This window comes from Bombina bombina, chromosome 8 (assembly GCF_027579735.1).
Source record: "Bombina bombina isolate aBomBom1 chromosome 8, aBomBom1.pri, whole genome shotgun sequence".
Lineage (NCBI taxonomy): Eukaryota > Metazoa > Chordata > Amphibia > Anura > Bombinatoridae > Bombina > Bombina bombina.
Window position 1 is genome coordinate 214,285,387 of NC_069506.1, and position 27,075 is coordinate 214,312,461.

The window sequence follows — 27,075 nt, forward strand, 5'->3', positions numbered from 1 at the left end:
ATTCAAACAGATAATTATACCATGGGTGTTGAAGATGAGGAGCAATAGCTAAAACTTAGCTTTTAATAAATCTAAAATAAAATAGGAAAATACACACTTAAAAACACACTTACGGCTAGATTACAAGTTTTTGTCGGTAAGACTTGCGGTGCTAACAAGCCTTTTTTTCTCACCACTCACTTAAGACAACGCTGGTATTACGAGTTTTCTGAAAGGCTGCGTTAGCCGCAGAAAAGTGAGCAGAGAGTAAAATTTAGCTCCACATCTCACCTCAATACCAGTGCTTATGGTAGCGGTAAGCTGGCTAAACGTGCTCGTGCACGATTTCCCCATAGGAAACAATGGGGCTGAGCCGGCTGAAAAAAAACCTAACACCTGCAAAAAAGCAGCGTTCAGCTCCTAATGCAGCCCCATTTATTCCTATGGGGAAATACCTTTTATGTCTACACCTAACACCCTAACATGAACCCGGAGTCTAAACACCCCTAATCTTACACTTATTAACCCCTAATCTGCTGACCCCTACATCGTCGCCACCTGCATAATCTTATTAACCCCTAATCTGCCGCTCCGGACACCGCCACCACCTACATTATACCTATGAACCCCTAATCTGCTGCCCCTAACATCGCCGACTCCTACATTATATTTATTAACCCCTAATCTGCCGAGCCCAATGTCGCCGCCACCTACCTACAATTATTAACCCCTAATCTGCCCCCCCCAACGTTGCTGCCACTATAATAAAGTTATTAACCCCTAAACTTAAGTCTAACCCCCCCTAATTTAAATATAATTTAAAATAATCTAAATAAAATTACTACAATTAAATAAATTATTTCTATTTAAAACTAAATTTCTTTCATGTAATTGGCAAGAGTCCATGAGCTAGTGACATATGGGATATACAATCCTACCAGGAGGGGCAAAGTTTCCCAAACCTCAAAATGCCTATAAATACACCCCTCACCACACCCACAATTCAGTTTTACAAACTTTGCCTCCTATGGAGGGGGTGAAGTAAGTTTGTGCTAAGATTTCTACGTTGATATGCGCTTCACAGCATTGTTGAAGCCCGATTCCTCTCAGAGTACAGCGAATGTCAGAGGGACGTGAAGGGAGTATCACCTATTGAATACGATGATTTCTCTAACGGGGGTCTTTTTCATGGGTTCTCTGTTATCGGTCGTAGAGATTCATCTCCTACCTCCCTTTTCAGATCGACGATATACTCTCAAATTTACCATTACCTCTACTAAAGAACTGTTTTAGTACTGGTTTGGCTATCTGCTATATGTGGATGGGTGTCTTTTGGTAAGTATGTTTTCACTTACTTAAGACACTCTCAGCTATGGTTTGGCACTTTATGCAAATTATATAAAGTTCTAAATATATGTATTGTACTTATATTTGCCATGAGTCAGGTTCATGTATTTCCTTCTGCAGACTGTCAGTTTCATATTTGGGAATATAAACACTTTAAGAAATTTGTTTCTTACCTGGGGTTTAGTCTTTTTCAATTTGACTACTTTTTGCATTTGCGGGTATTAGGCCCGCGGGTGCGTCAAATGTTAGACTTTATTGCATCATTTTTGGCGCGGGAAATTACGTTTTTGACGCAACTTCGTCATTTCCGGCGTCATACGTGACGTCGAGACCTTTCACACGACGGCGTCATTAGTGACACAAGTGTGTCATTTTCGGTCATTTTTGGCGCCAAAAAAGTTTACGTTACATTGTGCGTCATACTTGGCGCCAATTTTTCTTCATTATTTCAATACCCCATTGTTGTTTGCCTCCTGCTTTCTTTTCTATCAAGAGGCCTATGCTTTTGCATTTTTTCCCATTCCTGAAACTGTCATTTAAGGAAATAGATAATTTTGCTTTATATGTTGTTTTGTCTCTTACATTGAGCAAGATGTCCCAATCTGATCCTGTCTCTGAAGTTTCTGCTGGAACATTGCTGCCTGACATCGGTTCTACCAAAGCTAAGTGCATTTGTTGTAAAATTGTAGAAATTATTCCACCAAATGTCATTTGTAATAGTTGTCATGATAAACTTTTACATGCAGATAGTGTTTCTATCAGTAATAGTACATTGCCAGTTGCAGTTCCTTCAACTTCTAATGTGCATGATATACCTGTAAATTTTAAAGAATTTGTTTCTGAATCTATTATGAAGGCTTTGTCTGCATTTCCACCTTCTAATAAACGTAAAAGGTCTTTTAAAACTTCTCATTTAGCTGATGAAATTTCAAATGACCAACAACATAATAATTCATCCTCTTCTGATGAGGATCTATCTGAAACAGAAGATCCTTCCTCAGATATTGACACTGACAAATCTACTTATTTATTTAAAATAGAGTATATGCGTTCTTTATTAAAAGAAGTGTTAATTACTTTGGATATTGAGGTAACCAGTCCTATTGACGTTCAGTCTAATAAATGTTTAAATGCTGTTTTTAAACCTCCTGTGGTTTCCCCAGGTGTTTTTCCCATTCCTGAGGCTATTTCTGATATGATTTCTAGGGAATGGAATAAGCCAGGTACTTCCTTTGTTCCTTCTTCAAGGTTTAAGAGATTGTATCCTTTACCAGCAAAATCTATAGAGTTTTGGGAAAAGATCCCCAAAGTTGATGGGGCTATTTCTACTCTTGCTAAACGTACCACTATTCCTATGGAAGATAGCACTTCCTTTAAGGATCCTTTAGATAGGAAGCTTGAATCTTATCTAAGGAAGGCCTATTTATATTCAGGTCATCTTCTCAGACCTGCTATTTCTTTGGGTGATGTTGCGGCTGCATCAACTTTCTGGTTGGAAAATTTAGCGCAACATGAATTGGATTCTGACATATCTAGCATTGTCCGCTTACTGCAACATGCTAATCATTTTATTTGTGATGCCATTTTTGATATTATCAAAATTGATGTTAGATCCATGTCTTTAGCTGTATTAGCTAGAAGAGCTTTGTGGCATAAATCTTGGAATGCTGATATGACATCTAAATCTAGATTACTATCTCTTTCTTTCCAAGGTAATAATTTATTTGGTTCTCAGTTGGATTCTATTATTTCAACTATCACTGGAGGAAAAGGAGTTTTTTTGCCTCAGGATAAAAAATCTAAAGGTAAATCTAAGGCTTCTAACAGTTTTCGTTCCTTTCGTCAGAATAAGGAACAAAAACTCAATCCTCCTTCCAAGGAATCTGCTTCCAGTTGGAAGCCTTCCTCAAATTGGAATAAATCCAAGCCATTTAGGAAACCAAAGTCTGCCCCTAAATCCGCATGAAGGTGCGGCCCTCATTCCAGCTCAGCTGGTAGGGTGCAGATTAAGGTTTTTCAAGGATTTTTGGATAAAATCTGTCCAAAATCATTGGATTCAGAGCATTGTCTCTCAAGGGTATCGAATAGGATTCAAAGTAAGACCTCCTGTGAGAAGATTTTTTCTCTCACACATTCCTGTAAATCCAGTAAAAGCTCAGGCTTTTCTGAAGTGTGTTTCAGACCTGGAGTCTTCAGGGGTAATCATGCCAGTTCCTCCTCAGGAACAAGGTTTGGGGTTTTATTCAAACCTATTCATTGTACCAAAGAAAGAAAATTTGTTCAGACCAGTTCTGGATCTGAAAATTTTGAATCGTTATGTAAGAGTACCAACTTTCAAGATGGTGACTATAAGGACTATTCTGCCTTTTGTTCAGCAAGGACATTATATGTCCACAATAGACTTGCAGGATGCATACCTTCATATTCCGATTCATCCAGAACACTATCAGTTTCTGAGATTCTCTTTTCTAGACAAGCATTACCAATTTGTTGCTCTTCCATTTGGCCTAGCAACAGCTCCAAGAATCTTTTCAAAGGTTCTGGGTGCCCTACTATCTGTAATCAGAGAACAGGGTATTGCAGTGTTTCCTTATTTGGACAATATCTTGGTACTAGCTCAGTCTTTACATACTGCAGAATATCACACAAATCAACTAGTGTTGTTTCTTCGGAAACATGGTTGGAGGATCAATTTACCAAAAAGTTTCTTGATTCCTCAGACAAGGGTCACCTTTTTAGGCTTCCAGATAAATTCAGTGTCCATGACTCTGTCTCTAACAGACAAGAGACGTTTAAAATTGGTCGCAGCATGTCGGCTCCTTCAGTCTCAGTCATTCCCTTCAGTGGCTATGTGCATGGAAGTTTTAGGTCTCATGACTGCAGCATCGGACGCAATCCCCTTTGCTCGTTTTCATATGAGACCTCTACAGCTTTGTATGCTGAATCAATGGTGCAGGGATTATACAAAGATATCACAATTAATATCCTTGAATCCCAATGTACGACACTCTCTGACATGGTGGATAGATCACCATCATTTGGTTCAAGGGGCTTCTTTTGTTTGCCCAACCTGGACTGTGATCACAACAAATGCGAGTCTTTCAGGTTGGAGAGCTGTTTGGGGGTCTCTGACAGCACAAGGGGTTTGGAAATCTCAAGAGGTGAGATTACCAATAAATATTTTAGAACTCTGTGCAATTCTCAGGGCTCTTCAGTTCTGGCCTCTACTAAAGAGAGAACCGTTCATTTGTTTTCAGACAGACAATATCACAACTGTGGCCTATGACAATCATCAGGGTGGGACTCACAGTCCCCCAGCCAGGAAATAAGTATCTTGGATACTTGCTTGGGCGGAATCCAGCTCCTGTCTAATCTCTGCGGTGCATATCCCAGGTGTAGACAATTGGGAGGCGGATTATCTCAGCCGCCAGACTTTACATCCAGGGGAGTGGTCTCTCCATCCAGATGTGTTTTCTCAGATTGTTCAGATGTGGGGACTTCCAGAGATAGATCTCATGGCCTCTCATCTAAACAAGAAACTTCCCAGATACCTGTCCAGGTCCAGGGATGTTCAGGCGGAAGCAGTGGATGCACTGACACTTCCTTGGTGTTATCAACCTGCTTACATCTTCCCGCCTCTAGTTCTCCTTCCAAGAGTGATCTCCAAAATCATCATGGAACAGTCTTTTGTGTTGCTGGTGGCTCCAGCATGGCCACACAGGTTTTGGTATGCGGATCTGGTTCGGATGTCCAGTTGCCCGGCTTGGCCACTTCCGTTACGGCCGGACCTACTATCTCAAGGTCCGTTTTTTCCATCAGGATCTCAAATAATTAAATTTGAAGGTATGGAAATTGAACGCTTAGTTCTAAGTCATAGAGGTTTCTCTGATTCAGTGATTAATACTATGTTACAAGCTCGTAAATCTGTCTATAGAAAGATTTATTATAGAGTTTGGAAGACTTACATTTCATGGTGTTCTTCTCATAAATTCTCCTGGCATTCTTTTAGAATTCCTAGAATTTTGCAGTTTCTTCAGGATGGTTTGGATAAGGGTTTGTCTGCAAGTTCCTTGAAAGGACAAATCTCCACTCTTTCTGTTTTATTTCACAGAAAAATTGCTATACTTCCTGATATACACTGTTTTGTACAGGCTTTAGTTTGTATTAAGCCTGTTATTAAGTCAATTTCTCCTCCTTGGAGTCTTAATTTGGTTCTGAGGGCTTTACAGGCTCCTCCATTTGAGCCTATGCATTCTTTGGACATTAAACTACTTTCTTGGAAAGTGTTGTTCCTTTTGGCTATCTCTTCTGCTAGAAGAGTTTCTGAGCTATCTGCTCTTTCTTGTGAGTCTCCTTTTCTGATTTTTCATCAGGATAAGGCAGTTTTGCTGACTTCTTTTCAATTTTTACCTAAGGTTGTGAATTCTAACAACATTAGTAGAGAAATTGTTGTCCCTTCTTCATGTCCTAATCCTAAGAATTCTTTGGAGAGATCCTTACATTCTTTGGATGTGGTAAGAGCTTTGAAATATTATGTGGAAGCTACTAAACATTTCAGGAAGACTTCTTGTCTATTTGTTTTATTTTCTGGTCCTAGGAAAGGTCAGAAATCTTCTGCTATTTCCCTGGCTTCTTGGTTGAAACTTTTGATTCATCAAGCTTATTTGGAGTCGGGTCAAACCCCGCCTCAGAGAATTACAGCTCATTCTACTAGATCAGTCTCTACTTCATGGGCTTTTAAGAATGAACCTTCAGTTGATCAGATTTGCAAAGCAGCCACTTGGTCCTCTTTGCATACATTTACTAAATTCTACCATTTTGATTTATTTGCTTCTTCGGAAGCAGTTTTTGGTAGAAAAGTTCTTCAGGCAGCTGTTTCAGTTTGATTCTTCTGCTTTTTGATTTAAGTTTTTTTCTTTCAAAAGTGAAAATAAACTTATTTTTGGGTTGTGGATTATTTTCTCAGCGGAATATGGCTGTTTTTGTTTTATTCCCTCCCTCTCTAGTGACTCTTGAGTGGAAGACTCCACATCTTGGGTATTGATATCCCATATGTCACTAGCTCATGGACTCTTGCCAATTACATGAAAGAAAACATAATTTATGTAAGAACTTACCTGATAAATTAATTTCTTTCATATTGGCAAGAGTCCATGAGGCCCACCCTTTTTATGGTGGTTATGATTTTTTGTATAAAGCACAATTATTTCCAAATTTCCTTTGTTGATGCTTTCTACTCCTTTCTTTATCACCCCACTGCTTGGCTATTCATTAAACTGAATTGTGGGTGTGGTGAGGGGTGTATTTATAGGCATTTTGAGGTTTGGGAAACTTTGCCCCTCCTGGTAGGATTGTATATCCCATATGTCACTAGCTCATGGACTCTTGCCAATATGAAAGAAATGAATTTATCAGGTAAGTTCTTACATAAATTATGTTACTTACCTCTAAAATAAACCATATGCTAGCTACAATATAACTAATAATTACATTGTAGCTAGTTTAGGGTTTATTTGTATTTTACAGGCAACTTTGTATTTATTTAAACTAGGTACAACAGTTATTGAATAGTTATTAACTATTTAATAACTACCTAGCTAAAATAAATACAAAAGTACCTGTAAAATAAATCCTAACCTAAGTTACAATTACACCTAACACTACACTATAATTAAATTAAATCCATAAACTAAATACAATTAATTACAATTAAATTAAATAAACTAAAGTACAAAATAAACAAACACTAAATTACGGAAAATAAAAAAATAATTACAATCTTTTAAACTAATTACATCTACTCTAATCCCCCTAATAAAATAAAATAGCCCCGCAAAATAATAAAAATCCCTAGCCTATACTAAATTACAAATAGCCCTAAAAAGGGCCTTTTGCGGGGCATTGCCCCAAAGTAATCAGCTCTTTTACCTGTAAAAGAAAAATACAAACCCCAAAACATTAAAACCCACCACCCACACACCCAACCCTACTCTAAAACCCACTCAATCCCCCCTTAATAAAACCTAATACTAACCCTTGAAGATCACCCTATCTTGAGACGTCTTCACCCAACCGGGCCGAAGTCCTCTACGAAGCTGGGCAAAGTGGTCCTCCAGACGGGCAGAAGTCTTCATCGAATCCGGGCAGAAGAAGTCCTCCAGATGGGCAGAAGTCTTCATCCAGACGGCATCTTCTATCTTCATCCTTCTGGCGCGGAGCGGGTCCATCTTCAATCCAGCCGACGCGGAGCATCCTCTTCAAACGAAGTCCAACTGAAGAATGACGGTTCCTTTAAATGACGTCATCCAAGATGGTGTCCCTTGAATTCTGATTGGCTGATAGAATTCAGCCAATCAGAATTAAGGTAGGAAAAATCCTATTGGCTGATGCAATCAGCCAATCGAATTGAAGTTCAATCCTATTGGCTGATCCAATCAGCCAATAGGATTGAGCTTGCATTCTATTGGCTGTTCCAATCAGCCAATAGAATGTGAGCTCAATCCTATTGGCTGATTGGATCAGCCAATATAATTGAACTTCAATCTAATTGGCTGATTGCATCAGCCAATAGGATTTTTCCTACCTTAATTCCGATTGGCTGATAGAATTCTATCAGCCAATCGGAATTCAAGGGACGCCATCTTGGATGACGTCATATAAAGGACCAGTCATTCGTCGGGTAGTCGTCGGTCTGGACGGATGCTCCGCATCGGATGTCTTCAAGATGGAGCCGCTCCTCATCGGATGGATGAAGATAGAAGATGTCGCCTGGATGAAGACTTCTGCCCATCTGGAGGACCTCTTCTGCTCGGATTCGATGAAGACTTCTGCCCATCTGGAGGACCACTTCGCCCGGCTTCGTAGAGGACTTTGGCCTGGTTGGGTGAAGACGTCTCAAGGTAGGGTGATCTTCAAGGGGTTAATGTTAGGTTTTATTAAAGGGGGATTGAGTGGGTTTTAGAGTAGGGTTGGGTGTGTGGGTGGTGGGTTGTAATGTTGGGGGGGTATTTTTTTTTACAGGTAAAAGAGCTGATTACTTTGGGGCAATGCCCCACAAAAGGCCCTTTTAGGGGCTATTTGTAATTTAGTATAGGGTCGGGCTTTTTTTTATTTTGGGGGGCTTTTTTATTTTATTAGGGGGATTTTAGTAGGTGTAATTAGTTTAAAAATTTGTAATTATTTTTTTATTTTCTATAATTTAGTGTTTGTTTGTTTTTGTACTTTAGTTTATTTAATTTAATTGTAATTAATTGTATTTAGTTTAGAGATTTAATTTAACTATAGTGTAGTGTTAGGTGTAATTGTAACTTAGGTTAGGATTTATTTTACAGGTAAATTTGTATTTTTTTAGCTAGGTAGTTATTAAATAGTTAATAACTATTTAATAACTATTGTACCTAGTTAAAATAAATACAAAGTTGCCTGTAAAATAAAAATAAACCCTAAACTAGCTACAATGTAATTATTAGTTATATTGTAGCTAGCATATGGTTTATTTTAGAGGTAAGTAACATAATTTATGTAAGAACTTACCTGATAAATTCATTTCTTTCATATTGGCAAGAGTCCATGAGCTAGTGACATATGGGATATACAATCCTACCAGGAGGGGCAAAGTTTCCCAAACCTCAAAAATTAATCTAAATAAAATTACTACAATTAAATAAATTAATCCTATTTAAAACTAAATACTTACCTATGAAATAAACCCTAAGCTAGCTACAATGTAATAATTGTTATATTGTAGATAGCGTTTGTTTTATTTCATAGGTAAGTATTTAGTTTTAAATAGGATTAATTTATTTAATTGTAGTAATTTTATTTAGATTAATTTAAATTATATTTAGGTTAGGGGGCTGTTAGGGTTAGGGTTAGACTTAGGTTTAGGGGTTAATACATTTGGTATAGTGTCAGTGACGTTGGGGGCGGCAGATTAGGGGTTAATAAAATTTAACTAGTGTTTGCGAGGCGGGAGTGCGGGAGATTAGGGGTTAATATATGTATTAAAGTGATGGCGATGTCCGGTTCAGCAGATTAGGGGTTACAAATTTTATTATAGTGTTTGCGATGTGGGAGGGCCTCGGTTTAAAGGTTAATAGGTAGTTTATGGGTGTTAGTGTACTTTTTAGCACTTTAGTTAAGTTTTATGTTACAGCATTAGCCCATAAAACTCTTAACTACTGACTTTTAAATGCGGTAGGAGTCTTGACAGGAGAGGGTGTACCGCTCACTTTTTCCAAGACTCGTAATACCGGTGTTAGGAAAATCCCATTGAAAATAAAGGATACGCAATTGACGTAACGGGATTTGCGGTATGTTCGAGTCGCGGAAAAAAGTGAGCGGTACACCTGTACCTGCAAGACTCGTAATACCAGCGGGCATTAAAAAGCAGCGTTAAAAGTGTTAAACATACTACATACAAGTAACTAGAATTACCAGGCCTGGGTTATAATAACCAAATTGCACAAACTTAAACACAAAAGTGTTTACACACGCTCTCAATAGTTAGACTAGTGTACAAACCAAGGTATTATAAAATATTGCAAATTGTAGCGAAATTGTTACACATGTACATGTTATTTTGAAATTGTGTCCATATGGGAGCACTTAGTGTGATTCACATGCTCCATGTAGAATTTGCAATAAAAATCTCTACAATTGTACCCTTCCAATATTAAGAAAGTCAGCCAGCTATGTTGAAAAAAAGGCCTCACCACATCTAGTGGTAATGTTCCTGTTTCCTTAAGAAGCGTGTTCACTGAATAGAACCAAAGCAACCGCTTCTGTTAAGCTGCAGCTCCACAGTGTGAAAAACAGCCGATCTCCTTACGTTTCACAGGAAATCCAGTGTTGTGATTCCTCTTTTTCAAACACAATACAGGAACAAAAACAAGGCTTCTTGAGCTTGAAACTCTCACTGGCAAACTTAAATCTCAGGTACCATGGCAATCCTCCACAGGCACAAGTAATGCTTGTTACCCAACTTCAAATGTTGCCGGTATACAGAATGTCAGGCATGACGCGTTTTGCCCCTCCCCTTTGTGGGCTGACCTTAGGGCTTCATCGGATGCAGTTAGAGGTCTAGTCTGGCCATTTATAGCACCAGTTAATTGATGATTTTTACATATTCCTCCTTCAACCATTACAATACCTAACGGCAACATTAATTTTGAAAGGATTTTAGTTTGCAAAATCACATTTAAAATTCTTACCAAACAGTGATATTTACATATTAATCTCAAAAGGATACTCTTTGAAAGTGGCAACATTTCTTAACCTAATTACACACATAGTTGCAGAATCAACAATTTGACGCAATGCATTAGAAAGTACACTTGGCATATATATTCCAAAGAAGCGAAATTTAACAATGAAAAACAGGGGAGTATATAATATAAGAGTGTTACATATAGATCACAGGAAACATGAGAAATCAATTTTTTCATTAATGGGACATGAAACCCAAATTTTTTCTTTCATGATTTAGAAAGAGCATGCAATTTTAAACAACTTTCTAATTTACTTCTATTATCTAAATTGCTTAATTCTCTTGATATTCTATGCTGAAAAGCATATCTATATATGCTCAGTAGCTGCTGATTTGTAGATGCACATAGATGCCTCGTGTGATTGGCTGACACATGTGCATTGTTATTTCTTCAATAAAGGATATCATAAGAATGAAACAAATTAGATAATAGAAGTTCATTGGAATGTTATTTAAAATTGTATTCTCTATCTGAATCATGAAATATTTTTTTGGGGTTTAGTGTCCCTTTAAGGCCATGGGGAGCCAGTGTATTTAAATGATACATCCACCTTGACTCACTTTGAAGTAATAATTTATCAACATCGCCACCACGGCGATGCTGTTTTATATGTTGTATCCCTGTTACTTTCATGACAATAAAATCTGAATTGTGATACATTTCAAAATGTCTGGCCACCGGGCTATCTTGTACTTTACCCTTAATATCATCCCTATGTTCCCTCACACGGTCCTTCAGGTCACGCTTAGTTTTTCCTATGTAATACATGGGACATGAACAGTGCAAAAGGTAAATGACACCTGTTGTGTTAAAGGCATCTAGTCTTAAAGATAAATTAGTGCAAAGTGAATTTAAGAGAAAGCCCCCCACATTGACATGGCTCAGTTTAAAGGGCAAATGGCAGGGTTGTAGCCCGTGTGGACATTGTCAGCTTTATACAAAAAAACAGCAAATTTGAAACAATGACAGGTAAACAATATAACATTAAGTAATGGATTACCTGTAACACAACAGGTGTCATTTACCTTCTGCACTGTTCATGTCCCATGTATTACATAGGAAAAACTAAGCATGACCTGAAGGACCATGTGAGGGAACATAGGGATGATATTATGGGTAAAGTACAAGATAGCCCAGTGGCCAGACATTTTGAAATGTATCACAATTCAGATTTTACTATCATGAAAGTAACAGGGATACAACATATAAAACAGCATCGCCATGGTGGCGATGTTGATAAATTATTACTTCAAAATGAGTCACAGTGCATGTATCGTTTAAATACACTGGCACCCCATGGCCTTAATGAAAAAATTGATTTCTCATGTTTCCTGTGATCTATATGTAACACTCTTATATTATAAACTCCCCGTTTTTCATTGTTAAATTTCGCTTCTTTGGAATATATATGCCAAGTGTACTTTCTAATACATTGTGTCAAATTGTTGAATCTGCAACTATGTGTGTAATTAGGTTAAGAAATGTTGCCACTTTCAAAGGAGGAATATGTAAAAATCATCAACTAACTGGTGCTATAAATGGCCGGACTAGACCTCTAACTGCATCCAATGAAGCCCTAAGGTCAGCCCACAAACAGGAGGGGCAAAACTTGTCATGCCTGACGTAATGTATACCGGCAACTTTTGAAGTTGGGTAACAAGCATTACTTGTGCCTGTGAAGGATTGCCGTGGTACCTGAGATTCAAGTTTGCCAGTGAGAGTTTCAAGCTCAAGAAGCCTTGTTTTTGTTCCTGTATTGTGTTTGCAAAAGAGGAATCACGACACTGGATTTCCTGTGAAACGTAAGGAGATTGGCTGTTTTTCACACTGTGGAGCTGCAGCTTAACAGAAGCGGTTGCTTTGGTTCTATTCAGTGAACACGCTTCTTAAGGAAACAGGAACATTACCGCTAGATATGGTGAGGCCTTTTTTTCAATATAGCTGGCTGAATTTCTCAATATTGGAAGGGTACAATTGTAGCGATTTTTATTGCAACTTCTACATGGCGCGTGTGAATCACACTAAGTGCTCCCATATGGACACAATTTCAAAATAACATGTACATGTGTAACAATTCGCTACAATTTGCAATATTTTATAATACCTTGGTTTGTACACTAGTCTAACTATTAAGAGCATGTGTAAACACTTATGTGCTCTCTTAAGTTTGTGCAATTTGGTTATTGTAACCCACGCCTGGTAATTCTAGTTACTTGTATGTAGTATGTTTAACACTTTGAGGCCTATCCATCAAGCTCCGAATGGAGTTTGAAGGGCCGTGTTTCTGGCGAGTCTTCAGACTCGCCAGAAACAGCAGTTATGAAGCAGCGGTCTAAAGACCGCTGCTCCATAACCCTGTCCGCCTGCTCTGATGAGGCGGACAGGAATCGCCGGAATTCAACCCGATCAATTACGATCGGGTTGATTGACACCCCCTGCTGGCGGCCCATTGGCCGCGAGTCTGCAGGGGGCGGCGTTGCACCAGCAGCTCTTGTGAGCTGCTGGTACAATGCTGAATACGGAGAGCGTATTGCTCTCTGCATTCAGCGAGGTCTTGCGGACCTGATCCCCACTGTCGGATCAGGTCCGCAAGACCTTTAATAAATTTGCCTCTTTGGTGTCATGGACACTAGCGGAGGAAGTTAAATAAAACCACTATTTGTTTTAGCAGGATATAATAATCTTAAAGATACTCATCATATAGTTATTACATATAGATTGCAGCTTGGTAGATTATTCGCTTTATGTTGGAGAAGTCTCAAATTATCGAGAGTCTTAGGGGAAAAAAAATTGATAAAAGTGTGTTTCCGCAACACCGTATATCTCATATAATACTCAATTTATAGTGTGTTGCAAAAAAAATAAAAATAAACATTGTCTCTGTTATTAAGTTTTCCCAAGAGATATATTGGGGCCCATTTATCAAGCTCCATATGGAGCTTGTGGGCCAGTGTTCCTGGCGAGTCTTCAGACTCACCAGAAACACCAGTTATGAAGCACCGTTGCTCCATAACCCTGTCCACCTGCTCTGATGAGGCGGGCAGGAATCGCGGGAAATCAACCTGATCGAGTACGATCGGGTTGATTGACACCTCCCTGCTGGCGGCCGATTGGACGTGAGTCAGTAGGGGGCGGCGTTGCACCAGCAGCTCTTGTGAGCTGCTGTTGCAATGTTAAATGTGGAGAGCGTATTGCTCTCCACTTTCAGTGAGGTCTTGCGGACCTGATCCGCACTGTCGGATCAGGTCCGCAAGACCTTTAATAAAGAGGACCCATTGTCTCTATTTAAGCAGACATATATAGGGATCGAAGAATATGTCTCTTATTCACAATATAGTGATAAAGTATGCAGAAACAAAGTTGTCCACCATGTGGAATGATTTGTTGAAAATAGGTGTTTTGTACCATGTGAAAGGTAGTTCTTTAAAGAGTGTCCTGGAGTGTCCTAGAAAAGTGTCAAAAAAAGTGTTAACAATAATTTCTCTGACCGGTCAGGTGTTGAATTTCAAGTATCGAGTTTTGTCAGACCTCTGAATTAGGCCATAAGTTGTTGTATTTTAAGCTGTGGGGCAGACTTACCTGGCTAAATAAAAACTTACCTGTAAAATAAAAATAAACCTAACATTAAACTATAAATTAACCTAACCTTACTATTCTAATAAAATAAAAAGTACAACCAATTAAAAATACTATATTCCAAATGTAAAAAACCTAACACTACGAAAAAAATTAAAAAATCTAAAATTACAACAAATAATAAACACTAAATAACGAAAAATAAAAAACACTAAGCTTACAAAAATAATAAATGCAATTATCAAAAATAAAAACAAATACAGTTAATCTAATAGCCCTATAAAAATAAAAAAGCCCCCCCCAAAATAAAAAAGCCCCCCCCAAAATAAAAACACCCCCTAGCCTACAATAAACTCTCAATAATCCTTAAAAGGGCCTTTGTAGGGCATCGCCCTAAGTTACACAGCTCTTTTACCTGTAATAAAAATACAAAGTACCCACAACAGTAAAACCCAACACCCAACCAACCCCCCAAAATAAAAACCTAACTCTGAAAAAAACCTAAGATAAAAAAAAATAAAAAAAATACCTAACACTAACCCCAGAATATCTACTCACGGTTGCTGAAGTCTGGACATCCAGGCAGCAAAAAGTCTTCATCCAGGCGGCGACATCTTCATCCATCGCGAGGGCGTCTTCTATCTTCATCCCGGTGGCATGGAGCGGAGCAGTGAAGACATCCAGCGTGGATCGTCCTCTTCATACGGTCCCCGCCTTACACTGAAGCTTCAATGAAAGCTAGTTGTTTAAAAATGGCGTACCTTGAATTCCTATTGGCTGATTTGATTCTTCAAATTCAAATCAGTCAATAGGATGAGAGTTTCTAAAAACCTATTGGCTGTTCAAAACAGCCAATAGGATGAGAGCTACTGAAATCCTATTGGCTGTTTTGAACAGCCAATAGGATTTCAGTAGCTCTCATCCTATTGGCTGTTTTTTTATAGTGGCAGTGATGTCAGGGAGCGGCGGATTAGGGGTTAAACATTTTTATTAGTGTCGGGGATGTCGGAAGCGGCAGATTAAAGGTTAATGTATTTAATAGTTGCAGTGTGGGTAGGCGGCAGATTAGGGGTTAATAGGTTTAATATAGTGTTTGCAATGCGGGAGGGCGTGGTTTAGGGGTTAATAGGTAGTTTATCAGTGCTAGTGTACTTTGTAACACTTTAGTTATGAGTTTTCTTAAACATTTTTGTGGCGCAAAACTTAAAACTACTGCTTTCAGATGGCGGTATGGATCGTGTCGATATAGGCTACAATGCAAGCTTTTTAGCCTCACCGCACAACCTGTAATACCGGCGCTATGAAAATCTCATGCAAAAGCTTTTTTTTTTTTTGAGTGCGGAATGGGCGTTGCGTTACAGGCTAAAATGCTGGCGGTATAGCTATACCGAAATGACTCACAATAGCTGCGTTACTGCTTTTACGCTGAAATTGCCATTTTTTCAGCATTAAAAGCCGTAACACAAAACTCAGAATCTAGGTGACTGTTCTGGGTATGTGCTGAAGTTTTGCATTCTAACCCATGTTGGACATTACAGTACAGCGTTTAGTTGATATTTAAAGAGACAGTCTATTACAGTATTTTTATTCTTCAAAAAGCTAGATAATCCCTTTATTTACCATTCCCCAGTTTTGCATATCCAACAGGGGTTATATTAATATACTTTTTACCTCTGTGATTATCTGGTATCTAAGCCTCTTCAGACTGCCCCCTTATTTTGTCTCTTTTGACAGACTTGTATTTTAGCCAATCAGTGCCCTCTTTTAAGTAACTCCACTGGCGCAAGCACAATGTTATCTATATGGTCCACATGAACTAACGCCCTCTAGCTGTGAAAAACTGTAAAATTCATTCAGATAAGAGGTGCCTTCAAGGACTTAGAAATTAGCATATGAGCTTACCTAGGTTTAGCTTTCAAGTAAGAATACAGAGAGAACAAAGCAAATTTGATGATAAACGTAATTTGGAAAGTTGTTTAAAATTAGATGCCCTATCTGTATCTTGAACATTTAATAATTCTTGCCAGTATCTTATTAAATAATAGTGTGTAGCAAAATGGCCTGTTTAACTTACCTGAAGGTGGAAAGTTTGATGGTGATGAGCCATTGGTTCCTGGAGATGAGAATTTTGATCATGATGTCAAATGATACAGAATTGTTTCCAAGGTAAACATGATTATTTTTCATTTTGGTTTTTAAACACATAAGTCTAGATTACGAGTTTTGCGTTATGAGGGGTGCGGTACTAACTTGCACGTTATTGTCACCGCTCACTTACCTACAGTGCTGGTATTACAGGTTTTTACAAACCCGGCAAGAAGTGAGCGTAGAGCAAAATTGAGCTCCATACCGCACTCCAATACCAGCGCTGCTTAAGTCAGTGGTAAGCTGGTTGTACGTGCTCGTGCACGATTTCCCCATAGAAATCAATGGGAAGAGCCGGCTGAGAAAAAGTCTAACACCTGCAAAAAAGCAGCGTAAAGCTCCGTAACGCAGCCCCATTGATTCCTATGGGGAAACAAAATTTATGTTTACACCTAACACCCTAACATGAACCCCAAGTCTAAACACCCCTAATCTTACACTTACAGTATTAATCCCTAATCTGTCGCCCCCAACATCGCCGACACCTAAATTATATTTATTAACCACTAATCTGCCGCCCCCAACATTGCCGACACCTACATTATATTTATTAACCCCTAATTTGCCGCCCCCAACATCGCCGACACCTATTAACCACTAATCTGCTGCCCCCAACATCGCCGACACCTACATTATATTTATTGACCCCTAATCTGCCGCTCCGGACATCGCCAAAACCTACTTACACTTATTAACCCCTAATTTGCCACTCCGGACATCGCCGCCACTATAATAAACACAAACACAAGCACTAGTTAAATATTATTAACCCCTAATCTGCCGCCCCCAACGTCGTCGCCATTATATTATATTTATTAACCCTTAAATCTAAGTCTAACCCTAACCCTAACACCCCTTAACTTAAATATAATTAAATTAAATCTAAATCAAATCTACTAGTAATAACTAAATAATTCATATTTAAAACTAAATACTTACCTTTAAAATAAACCCTAAGCTAGCTACAATATAACTAATAGTTATATTGTATCTATCTTATGTTTTATTTTTATTTTACAGACAAGTTTGTATTTATTTTAATTAGGTAGAATAGTTACTAAATAGTTATTAACTATTTAATAACTACCTAGCTAAAATAAATACAAATTGACCTGTAAAATAAAACCTAACCTGTTTTACACTAACACCTAACCTAACCCTACAATTAAATAAATTCCCTAAATTAAATACAATTAACTAAATTCAATACAATTAGTTAAATTACAAAAAAAACCACTAAATTACAGAAAATAAAAAACAAATTACAAGATCTTTAAACTAATTACACCTAATCTAATAGCCCTATCAAAATAAAAAAAAAATTAAAAATTAAAAAAAAAACCTAGCCTAAACTAAACTACCAATAGCCCTTAAAATGGCCTTTTGCAGGGCATTGCCCCAAAGAAATCAGCTCTTTTACCTGTAAAAAAAATACAAACAACCCCCCCAACAGTAAAACCCACAACCCACACAACCAACTCCCTAAATAATAGTCTAACTAAAAAACCTATGCTCCCCATTGCCCTGAAAAGGGCATTTGGATGGGCATTGCCCTTAAAATGGCATTTAGCTCTATTGCAGCCCAAACCCCTGTTCTAAAAATAAAACCCACCCAATACACCCTTAAAAAATCCTAACACTAACCCCCGAAGATCCACTTACAGTTTTGAAGAGCCGACATCCATCCTCAACGAAGCCGGGAGAAGTCTTCATCCAAGCGGCAAGATGTCCTCAACGAAGCCGGCAGAAGTGGTCCTCCAGACGGGCAGAAGTCTTCACCAAGACGGTATCTTCTATCTTCATCCTTCTGACGCGGAGCGGCTCCATCTTCAAGATATCCGGCGCGGAGCATCCTCTTCAATCGAAGGCTTCTTCTGGGATGAAGGTTCCTTTAAATGACGTCATCCAATAGGATTTTTTCAACCTTAATTCCGAATGGCTGATAGAATTCTATCAGCCAATCGGAATCTAAGGGACGCCATCTTGGATGACGTCATTTAAAGCAGTGATTTTTAACCTTTTTTTTGCCGTGGCACACTTTTTTACATTAAAAAATCCTGTGGCACACCACCATCCCAAAATTTTAAAAAAATCACACATTGTAGCCTAATACAGCATATATATATACACATACACACAAACACACACATACTGTATGTATTGTGCTGTTATGCCATGCCTCCTACAAACTACCCCTGCACTGGGAGTAAAAAACAAGCAAAGTTTAAAAAATATGTCACACTGTTGTCAGTCTGCCGTGGCACACCTGAGGATCTCTCACGGCACACTAGTGTGCCACGGCACGCTGGTTGAAAAACACTGATTTAAAGGAACCTTCATTCCAGAAGAAGCTGTCGATTGAAGAGGATGCTCCGTGCTGGATGTCTTGAAGGTGGAGCTGCTCCGCGTCGAAAGGATGAAGATAGAAGATGCCGTCTGGGTTTGGGGGGCTTTTTTATTTTATTAGGGGGATTTTAGTAGGTGTAATTAGTTTAAAAATTTGTAATTATTTTTTTATTTTCTATAATTTAGTGCTTGTTTGTTTTTGTACTTTAGTTTATTTAATTTAATTGTAATTAATTGTATTTAGTTTAGAGATTTAATTTAACTATAGTGTAGTGTTAGGTGTAATTGTAACTTAGGTTAGGATTTATTTTACAGGTAAATTTGTATTTTTTTTGCTAGGTAGTTATTAAATAGTTAATAACTATTTAATAACTATTGTACCTAGTTAAAATAAATACAAAGTTGCCTGTAAAATAAAAATAAACCCTAAACTAGCTACAATGTAATTATTAGTTATATTGTAGCTAGCATATGGTTTATTTTAGAGGTAAGTAACATAATTTATGTAAGAACTTACCTGATAAATTCATTTCTTTCATATTGGCAAGAGTCCATGAGCTAGTGACATATGGGATATACAATCCTACCAGGAGGGGCAAAGTTTCCCAAACCTCAAAAATTAATCTAAATAAAATTACTACAATTAAATAAATTAATCCTATTTAAAACTAAATACTTACCTATGAAATAAACCCTAAGCTAGCTACAATGTAATAATTGTTATATTGTAGATAGCGTTTGTTTTATTTCATAGGTAAGTATTTAGTTTTAAATAGGATTAATTTATTTAATTGTAGTAATTTTATTTAGATTAATTTAAATTATATTTAGGTTAGGGGGCTGTTAGGGTTAGGGTTAGACTTAGGTTTAGGGGTTAATACATTTGGTATAGTGTCAGTGACGTTGGGGGCGGCAGATTAGGGGTTAATAAAATTTAACTAGTGTTTGCGAGGCGGGAGTGCGGGAGATTAGGGGTTAATATATGTATTAAAGTGATGGCGATGTCCGGTTCAGCAGATTAGGGGTTACAAATTTTATTATAGTGTTTGCGATGTGGGAGGGCCTCGGTTTAAAGGTTAATAGGTAGTTTATGGGTGTTAGTGTACTTTTTAGCACTTTAGTTAAGTTTTATGTTACAGCATTAGCCCATAAAACTCTTAACTACTGACTTTTAAATGCGGTAGGAGTCTTGACAGGAGAGGGTGTACCGCTCACTTTTTCCAAGACTCGTAATACCGGTGTTAGGAAAATCCCATTGAAAATAAAGGATACGCAATTGACGTAACGGGATTTGTGGTATGTTCGAGTCACGGAAAAAAGTGAGCGGTACACCTGTACCTGCAAGACTCGTAATACCAGCGGGCATTAAAAAGCAGCGTTAAAAGTGTTAAACATACTACATACAAGTAACTAGAATTACCAGGCCTGGGTTATAATAACCAAATTGCACAAACTTAAACACAAAAGTGTTTACACAGGCTCTCAATAGTTAGACTAGTGTACAAACCAAGGTATTATAAAATATTGCAAATTGTAGCGAAATTGTTACACATGTACATGTTATTTTGAAATTGTGTCCATATGGGAGCACTTAGTGTGATTCACATGCTCCATGTAGAATTTGCAATAAAAATCTCTACAATTGTACCCTTCCAATATTAAGAAAGTCAGCCAGCTATGTTGAAAAAAAGGCCTCACCACATCTAGTGGTAATGTTCCTGTTTCCTTAAGAAGCGTGTTCACTGAATAGAACCAAAGCAACCGCTTCTGTTAAGCTGCAGCTCCACAGTGTGAAAAACAGCCGATCTCCTTACGTTTCACAGGAAATCCAGTGTTGTGATTCCTCTTTTTCAAACACAATACAGGAACAAAAACAAGGCTTCTTGAGCTTGAAACTCTCACTGGCAAACTTAAATCTCAGGTACCATGGCAATCCTCCACAGGCACAAGTAATGCTTGTTACCCAACTTCAAATGTTGCCGGTATACAGAATGTCAGGCATGACGCGTTTTGCCCCTCCCCTTTGTGGGCTGACCTTAGGGCTTCATCGGATGCAGTTAGAGGTCTAGTCTGGCCATTTATAGCACCAGTTAATTGATGATTTTTACATATTCCTCCTTCAACCATTACAATACCTAACGGCAACATTAATTTTGAAAGGATTTTAGTTTGCAAAATCACATTTAAAATTCTTACCAAACAGTGATATTTACATATTAATCTCAAAAGGATACTCTTTGAAAGTGGCAACATTTCTTAACCTAATTACACACATAGTTGCAGAATCAACAATTTGACGCAATGCATTAGAAAGTACACTTGGCACATACAGGGAGTGCAGAATTATTAGGCAAATGAGTATTTTGACCACATCATCCTCTTTATGCATGTTGTCTTACTCCAAGCTGTATAGGCTCGAAAGCCTACTACCAATTAAGCATATTAGGTGATGTGCATCTCTGTAATGAGAAGGGGTGTGGTCTAATGACATCAACACCCTATATCAGGTGTGCATAATTATTAGGCAACTTCCTTTCCCTTGGCAAAATGGGTCAAAAGAAGGACTTGACAGGCTCAGAAAAGTCAAAAATAGTGAGATATCTTGCAGAGGGATGCAGCACTCTTAAAATTGCAAAGCTTCTGAAGCGTGATCATCGAACAATCAAGCGTTTCATTCAAAATAGTCAACAGGGTCGCAAGAAGCGTGTGGAAAAACCAAGGCGCAAAATAACTGCCCATGAACTGAGAAAAGTCAAGCGTGCAGCTGCCAAGATGCCACTTGCCACCAGTTTGGCCATATTTCAGAGCTGCAACATCACTGGAGTGCCCAAAAGCACAAGGTGTGCAATACTCAGAGACATGGCCAAGGTAAGAAAGGCTGAAAGACGACCACCACTGAACAAGACACACAAGCTGAAACGTCAAGACTGGGCCAAGAAATATCTCAAGACTGATTTTTCTAAGGTTTTATGGACTGATGAAATGAGAGTGAGTCTTGATGGGCCAGATGGATGGGCCCGTGGCTGGATTGGTAAAGGGCAGAGAGCTCCAGTCCGACTCAGACGCCAGCAAGGTGGAGGTGGAGGTGGAGTACTGGTTTGGGCTGGTATCATCAAAGATGAGCTTGTGGGGCCTTTTCGGGTTGAGGATGGAGTCAAGCTCAACTCCCAGTCCTACTGCCAGTTTCTGGAAGACACCTTCTTCAAGCAGTGGTACAGGAAGAAGTCTGCATCCTTCAAGAAAAACATGATTTTCATGCAGGACAATGCTCCATCACACGCGTCCAAGTACTCCACAGCGTGGCTGGCAAGAAAGGGTATAAAAGAAGAAAATCTAATGACATGGCCTCCTTGTTCACCTGATCTGAACCCCATTGAGAACCTGTGGTCCATCATCAAATGTGAGATTTACAAGGAGGGAAAACAGTACACCTCTCTGAACAGTGTCTGGGAGGCTGTGGTTGCTGCTGCACGCAATGTTGATGGTGAACAGATCAAAACACTGACAGAATCCATGGATGGCAGGCTTTTGAGTGTCCTTGCAAAGAAAGGTGGCTATATTGGTCACTGATTTGTTTTTGTTTTGTTTTTGAATGTCAGAAATGTATATTTGTGAATGTTGAGATGTTATATTGGTTTTACTGGTAAAAATAAATAATTGAAATGGGTATATATTTGTTTTTTGTTAAGTTGCCTAATAATTATGCACAGTAATAGTCACCTGCACACACAGATATCCCCCTAAAATAGCTAAAACTAAAAACAAACTAAAAACTACTTCCAAAAATATTCAGCTTTGATATTAATGAGTTTTTTGGGTTCATGGAGAACATGGTTGTTGTTCAATAATAAAATTAATCCTCAAAAATACAACTTGCCTAATAATTCTGCACTCCCTGTATATTCCAAAGAAGCGAAATTTAACAATGAAAAACAGGGGAGTATATAATATAAGAGTGTTACATATAGATCACAGGAAACATGAGAAATCAATTTTTTCATTAATGGGACATGAAACCCAATTTTTTTCTTTCATGATTTAGAAAGAGCATGCAATTTTAAACAACTTTCTAATTTACTTCTATTATCTAAATTGCTTTATTCTCTTGATATTCTATGCTGAAAAGCATATCTATATATGCTCAGTAGCTGCTGATTTGTAGATGCACATAGATGCCTCGTGTGATTGGCTGACACATGTGCATTGTTATTTCTTCAATAAAGGATATCATAAGAATGAAACAAATTAGATAATAGAAGTTCATTGGAATGTTATTTAAAATTGTATTCTCTATCTGAATCATGAAATATTTTTTTGGGGTTTAGTGTCCCTTTAAGGCCATGGGGAGCCAGTGTATTTAAATGATACATCCACCTTGACTCACTTTGAAGTAATAATTTATCAACATCGCCACCACGGCGATGCTGTTTTATATGTTGTATCCCTGTTACTTTCATGACAATAAAATCTGAATTGTGATACATTTCAAAATGTCTGGCCACCGGGCTATCTTGTACTTTACCCTTAATATCATCCCTATGTTCCCTCACACGGTCCTTCAGGTCACGCTTAGTTTTTCCTATGTAATACATGGGACATGAACAGTGCAAAAGGTAAATGACACCTGTTGTGTTAAAGGCATCTAGTCTTAAAGATAAATTAGTGCAAAGTGAATTTAAGAGAAAGCCCCCCACATTGACATGGCTCAGTTTAAAGGGCAAATGGCAGGGTTGTAGCCCGTGTGGACATTGTCAGGTTTATACAAAAAAACAGCAAATTTAAAACAATGACAGGTAAACAATATAACATTAAGTAATGGATTACCTGTAACACAACAGGTGTCATTTACCTTCTGCACTGTTCATGTCCCATGTATTACATAGGAAAAACTAAGCATGACCTGAAGGACCATGTGAGGGAACATAGGGATGATATTATGGGTAAAGTACAAGATAGCCCAGTGGCCAGACATTTTGAAATGTATCACAATTCAGATTTTACTATCATGAAAGTAACAGGGATACAACATATAAAACAGCATCGCCATGTTGGCGATGTTGATAAATTATTACTTCAAAATGAGTCACAGTGCATGTATCGTTTAAATACACTGGCACCCCATGGCCTTAATGAAAAAATTGATTTCTCATGTTTCCTGTGATCTATATGTAACACTCTTATATTATAAACTCCCCATTTTTCATTGTTAAATTTCGCTTCTTTGGAATATATATGCCAAGTGTACTTTCTAATACATTGTGTCAAATTGTTGAATCTGCAACTATGTGTGTAATTAGGTTAAGAAATGTTGCCACTTTCAAAGGAGGAATATGTAAAAATCATCAACTAACTGGTGCTATAAATGGCTGGACTAGACCTCTAACTGCATCCAATGAAGCCCTAAGGTCAGCCCACAAACAGGAGGGGCAAAACTTGTCATGCCTGACGTAATGTATACCGGCAACTTTTGAAGTTGGGTAACAAGCATTACTTGTGCCTGTGAAGGATTGCCGTGGTACCTGAGATTCAAGTTTGCCAGTGAGAGTTTCAAGCTCAAGAAGCCTTGTTTTTGTTCCTGTATTGTGTTTGCAAAAGAGGAATCACGACACTGGATTTCCTGTGAAACGTAAGGAGATTGGCTGTTTTTCACACTGTGGAGCTGCAGCTTAACAGAAGCGGTTGCTTTGGTTCTATTCAGTGAACACGCTTCTTAAGGAAACAGGAACATTACCGCTAGATATGGTGAGGCCTTTTTTTCAATATAGCTGGCTGAATTTCTCAATATTGGAAGGGTACAATTGTAGCGATTTTTATTGCAACTTCTACATGGCGCGTGTGAATCACACTAAGTGCTCCCATATGGACACAATTTCAAAATAACATGTACATGTGTAACAATTCGCTACAATTTGCAATATTTTATAATACCTTGGTTTGTACACTAGTCTAACTATTAAGAGCATGTGTAAACACTTATGTGCTCTCTTAAATTTGTGCAATTTGGTTATTGTAACCCACGCCTGGTAATTCTAGTTACTTGTATGTAGTATGTTTAACACTTTGAGGCCTATCCATCAAGCTCCGAATGGAGTTTGAAGGGCCGTGTTTCTGGCGAGTCTTCAGACTCGCCAGAAACAGCAGTTATGAAGCAGCGGTCTAAAGACCGCTGCTCCATAACCCTGTCCGCCTGCTCTGATGAGGCGGACAGGAATCGCCGGAATTCAACCCGATCAATTACGATCGGGTTGATTGACACCCCCTGCTGGCGGCCCATTGGCCGCGAGTCTGCAGGGGGCGGCGTTGCACCAGCAGCTCTTGTGAGCTGCTGGTACAATGCTGAATACGGAGAGCGTATTGCTCTCTGCATTCAGCGAGGTCTTGCGGACCTGATCCCCACTGTCGAATCAGGTCCGCAAGACCTTTAATAAATTTGCCTCTTTGGTGTCATGGACACTAGCGGAGGAAGTTAAATAAAACCACTATTTGTTTTAGCAGGATATAATAATCTTAAAGATACTCATCATATAGTTATTACATATAGATTGCAGCTTGGTAGATTATTCGCTTTATGTTGGAGAAGTCTCAAATTATCGAGAGTCTTAGGGGAAAAAAAATTGATAAAAGTGTGTTTCCGCAACACCGTATATCTCATATAATACTCAATTTATAGTGTGTTGCAAAAAAAAAAAAAAATAAACATTGTCTCTGTTATTAAGTTTTCCCAAGAGATATATTGGGGCCCATTTATCAAGCTCCATATGGAGCTAGTGGGCCAGTGTTCCTGGCGAGTCTTCAGACTCACCAGAAACACCAGTTATGAAGCACCGTTGCTCCATAACCCTGTCCACCTGCTCTGATGAGGCGGGCAGGAATCGCGGGAAATCAACCTGATCGAGTACGATCGGGTTGATTGACACCTCCCTGCTGGCGGCCGATTGGACGTGAGTCAGTAGGGGGCGGCGTTGCACCAGCAGCTCTTGTGAGCTGCTGTTGCAATGTTAAATGCGGAGAGCGTATTGCTCTCCACTTTCAGTGAGGTCTTGCGGACCTGATCCGCACTGTCGGATCAGGTCCGCAAGACCTTTAATAAAGAGGACCCATTGTCTCTATTTAAGCAGACATATATAGGGATCGAAGAATATGTCTCTTATTCACAATATAGTGATAAAGTATGCAGAAACAAAGTTGTCCACCATGTGGAATGATTTGTTGAAAATAGGTGTTTTGTACCATGTGAAAGGTAGTTCTTTAAAGAGTGTCCTGGAGTGTCCTAGAAAAGTGTCAAAAAAAGTGTTAACAATAATTTCTCTGACCGGTCAGGTGTTGAATTTCAAGTATCGAGTTTTGTCAGACCTCTGAATTAGGCCATAAGTTGTTGTATTTTAAGCTGTGGGGCAGACTTACCTGGCTAAATAAAAACTTACCTGTAAAATAAAAATAAACCTAACATTAAACTATAAATTAACCTAACCTTACTATTCTAATAAAATAAAAAGTACAACCAATTAAAAATACTATATTCCAAATGTAAAAAACCTAACACTACGAAAAAAATTAAAAAATCTAAAATTACAACAAATAATAAACACTAAATAACGAAAAATAAAAAACACTAAGCTTACAAAAATAATAAATGCAATTATCAAAAATAAAAACAAATACAGTTAATCTAATAGCCCTATAAAAATAAAAAAGCCCCCCCAAAATAAAAACACCCCCTAGCCTACAATAAACTCTCAATAATCCTTAAAAGGGCCTTTGTAGGGCATCGCCCTAAGTTACACAGCTCTTTTACCTGTAATAAAAATACAAAGTACCCACAACAGTAAAACCCAACACCCAACCAACCCCCCAAAATAAAAACCTAACTCTGAAAAAAACCTAAGATAAAAAATAAAAAAAATAAAAAAAATACCTAACACTAACCCCAGAATATCTACTCACGGTTGCTGAAGTCTGGACATCCAGGCAGCAAAAAGTCTTCATCCAGGCGGCGACATCTTCATCCATCGCGAGGGCGTCTTCTATCTTCATCCCGGTGGCATGGAGCGGAGCAGTGAAGACATCCAGCGTGGATCGTCCTCTTCATACGGTCCCCGCCTTACACTGAAGCTTCAATGAAAGCTAGTTGTTTAAAAATGGCGTACCTTGAATTCCTATTGGCTGATTTGATTCTTCAAATTCAAATCAGTCAATAGGATGAGAGTTTCTAAAAACCTATTGGCTGTTCAAAACAGCCAATAGGATGAGAGCTACTGAAATCCTATTGGCTGTTTTGAACAGCCAATAGGATTTCAGTAGCTCTCATCCTATTGGCTGTTTTTTTATAGTGGCAGTGATGTCAGGGAGCGGCGGATTAGGGGTTAAACATTTTTATTAGTGTCGGGGATGTCGGAAGCGGCAGATTAAAGGT

General features: G+C 38.4%; 1 protein-coding gene across 1 annotated transcript in view; it reads right to left on the bottom strand.

The window, feature by feature from the left end:
- LOC128638941 (V-set and immunoglobulin domain-containing protein 10) overlaps positions 1 to 27,075 on the bottom strand; it is a 233,390-nt gene that overhangs the window by 102,593 nt on the left and 103,722 nt on the right. The gene's annotated exons all lie outside the window — the stretch shown is intronic.